We start from the raw sequence: 3,800 nt of genomic DNA, 5'->3' as shown, positions 1-3,800 counted from the left end.
CTGGAATTAGAACTGTCCACTGAGTGTGTGTGTGTGTGTGTGTGTGTGTGTGTGCACATGCGCGTATGCACAAGGAACAATTATGGGGAGAAGCAAGCAATAGTGCACTAGTAAACCACCTTTTAGGGGAAAAAAGGGCCCTAGTTGGTAGCATTTGCCAATTTCCATGTTGTAAATATTCCTACCGCAGCCAGTTTCAAGCTGTCAACAGTTCAACCACGTTATGTATTTATATTTACTTTATTTTTAATATATTTCAAATTTAACAATTGGCTCTCTCAAGCCAGTATGAGCCTGTTCCAGAAAACTTGTTTATCACCATTCTCGGGGTAGAGCCTGGAGATGCTATTATTGAGAATGGGTGTCTGACAGCTCAGGTGAAGGGGAAAGTCAAGAAAATGTAATTTCTAAGATGAAGTCCAAGACTGAAGAAATTACAGCCAGAAATGATTCTGAGTCAAGTAGGCCACAATGAGGAGAAATTTTGGAAGGTAGCAATCTAGTTACCAAACTGAGAATGAAGGCCTTGGATGCGGGGGCATATCCCAGACATGAGGACTGATTAGACAAGGAGAAGAGGAAGATGCCGTAGTTCACACAGGGTAAGGATCTGCTTGCCTCAGACCAGATGTGCGTTCCTGTCTGACATGATGATTGTCATCACCCTTTCCGCATTTGCTCTTGGGCAATATGTTCGTGTTCCCCTCCCTGAGGGAACTTCAAGCATCTTTGGCAATACTGGAAAATACTGCTCACCAGGAATTCATAGACAAGAAGTCCAAGCCTGGTGTCAACAGCATGGAAGACCAAATAGGACTAATCAAATAATTTAAACAATTATATATATAGCAATAGAAACTCTAGAGACAGACAAAATTTGGAGACCCAAGTAGGTAAGCAGCAGGCAGTCAGATTTATAGAAGTCCATCAGCAGATATTAGGGCCAGGGAGATAAGATAGGACACTGGACCAGAGAAGGACGGGGAATGAATGGCAAAAGTTCCTAAACTGAGCAATTATGTCGGAGACTTCAGATTGTGTATCCAAAATCCATTCTTTCCCTCTTACTTATAACCTTTGTTTTATTTGGTTTGCATAGTAAGATTTAGCCAGGTAACTAATTTCTAGCCAATGAAATATAAGCAGCAGTGGCTAGGTAGAACTTTCTGGAAAATTCTGTAAAAAGTGGACAAAGAGGTGCCATGTGCCTCCCACCCCTCACCCCCTTACCTCTTTTTCCTGCTATTTCCAACAGTGACAACAGTGATGGCTGGCACTTCAACAGACGATTTGGCCCTGAGGCAACCTTGCAAATACAAACAATGTTAAGGATGTTGTTCTAGAAAGAAAGACAGAATCTTAGTCCCTGATCACTGAAGAACCATCATAACATTACTGGACTATCTGGATGTTTTTTACACGAGAGAAAAACTTTTATCCTGTTTAAGCCACCATTATTCACTACTTTGGTACCAACTGAAATTCTTGTCTGATAGAGCCAGCCAAAAAGCCAAGTGCTAAGGAATAGGAAGGAAGCAGAGATGGGGATTTTGTTTTAAGAATTCTAGTACAAGGTGGAGAAGAAGGAAGAAGCACAGTTACTAGGACTAGGACATAAGAGACAAAGTAGCAACACTACTTGAAGCCTACTTCTCTGAAAAAGCCACTTCAATCCAAATTCTAAAGTCTCCCACCCAACATTGCCTTTTGCCAATAAGCCACAAGCAGGATAGCAGATGGTCTAGAGATAGCAGTCAAGTGCTTGGTTGCTATGAACAGAGAAGGGCCATCTTGGGGTGGGGGGCCAGGTTGGTCATTATTCTAAAGAGCGAACTGCATTGGTAGTGAAGATTTCAGAGACGTAAAAGATGTCAAGGCCTATGAAGATTTCATGAGAAACTGTAGTTCTCATCTGGAAGATAACCTACATTTGGCTTCCCACAGTCTGGTGATGAAACTCTGTAGGCTACAATCTGACACTACAATCTGATCTGACACTACCATCCCCACCCACCAGCAGCTCTGGCCCAGATTTCAAAATGCCTGAAGATGGTGAGGGGAGGAGGGGGTGGAGATGCAGCTTGAAGGAGAGAGATGGAGCTAGAAAGAAATAAGGCGTTTGAATGAAGGGCTTGAGTGAAGGAGAAAAAGAATAATGAGGTGGTGCCTGCCAAGAATTCTGATCAAAATTAGGAGAGTATGATTGTATTTATCTGGGGAAACAAAAGAGTAGAGTGGTAAAAACTAGACTCAGACGTCATCTTTTCAGTGCTCCAGTGTATGGTAGCTTATCTGAGAAGGAATGATCCAGAATGTCTAAAACTGCTTCTTTTCTGCCTCCTTTACAATAACCAAAGCACAATGCAAGAATATCAGCACCCTGGTGTCTGGCTTCCTCTCTGTGATGACACCCACAGTGCTGTCACCAAGAGACCTCCTATTTGCCAAATTCAGTTGACACTGCTCATTCCTTATCCATGGCCTTCTTGAGTCCTAGGACACCGCCTTCTGTTTGAGAAGGTTTGGCTCCTCTGTGCCATCACTCTGAGTTCTCATCCCAGCTCCATCACCCCCTTCCATCCCACACTGGTGCATCTAATGTTTGATGCCCCCAGTGGCCTGTCCTCAGTCTTTACACTCCTCTGTTTATTATCTATTTCTAGACTCCTCTCCCACGTAAGGTATTTAATTTGCTCTGTGTATCCCGACACCAGTATCTATGCCTTCAGCTCATACCTTGTCCTTGGCTCTAGCCTTCTAGATCCTAAATATATACCATATGTCCCACAAACAGCTCCGACCCCACAAGTTCAAAATGAGAACTTACCAACGACTTGGAAAGCCTTTAGAGTATAGGGGTTACACCTCATACCTTTTCTTGTAGTTCAGTGCATAGAAGCATTCAGCAAGTATTGTCAAATGACAACAACGTGGCTGGTTATTTTCAACAAACACATTTAAATGTCACTTATGTACATATTTATTAATATGGAATTCTTCTTGAATTTGCATGTCATTGTGCAGGGGCCATGCTGGTCTTCTCTGTATTATTCCAATTTTAATGTATGTGCTAAATATTTATTTATTTATTATTTATTTAGCATTTTATTGAAATATAATTGACATGCAAAGAATTAAACACATATGAATCGTACAATTGGATGTTTTAACGTATGTCGACTGTTCACTACAATCAAGATGAAGAACATAGTCATATCCCCAAAAGCCCCCTCTTGTGCCCCTTTGTGATTCATCCCTCATGTCCTCCCTACCTTCCAAACCCCCACAGTCAGTCAACCACTGATCCAATTTCTATCACTATAGCCTAGTTTCCATTTTCTATAGTTTTATATAAATGAACTCATATGTGATGTACTCTTTTTGGGGGCCTGACTTATTCATCATAATTATTTTAATTACTCAGATTGCTTCATGTATCAATAGTCCATTCGTTTTTATCACTGAATAGTATTTTATTATATTGGTATACCACAATTCATTTATTTATTCACCTATTAATGGACCTTTGTGTTGTTTCCAGTTTTTAGTGATTACAAATAAAGCTGCTATGAACACTTGTGGAAAAGTCTTTGTGTGGACATATACTTTCCTTTCTCTTGAATAAATAAACAAGAACAGAGTGACTAGAATATATGGTAGGTATATAGTTAACTTTATAAGAAACTGCCAAACTTTCCCCAAAGTTTTGTACTATTTTACATTCCCACGAGGGGTCTGTTCTAATTCCTCCACATCCTCAACAACACTTAGTGTGGTCAATAGTTTTAATTTTAGCCATT

At 40.6% G+C, this 3,800-nt stretch overlaps 1 pseudogene; it reads right to left on the bottom strand.

Moving 5' to 3' along the window:
* Nucleotides 1-2,982: 2,982 nt before the first annotated feature.
* On the bottom strand, nucleotides 2,983-3,078 carry LOC113250962 (U6 spliceosomal RNA; annotated as a pseudogene).
* Between the last annotated feature and the right edge of the window lie 722 nt (nucleotides 3,079-3,800).

The sequence above is a fragment of the Ursus arctos genome, unplaced genomic scaffold (assembly GCF_023065955.2).
Source record: "Ursus arctos isolate Adak ecotype North America unplaced genomic scaffold, UrsArc2.0 scaffold_1, whole genome shotgun sequence".
Taxonomy (NCBI): domain Eukaryota; kingdom Metazoa; phylum Chordata; class Mammalia; order Carnivora; family Ursidae; genus Ursus; species Ursus arctos.
The sequence above is the reverse complement of the archived record's forward strand: the minus strand, read 5'-3'. Positions and strand labels throughout refer to the sequence as shown.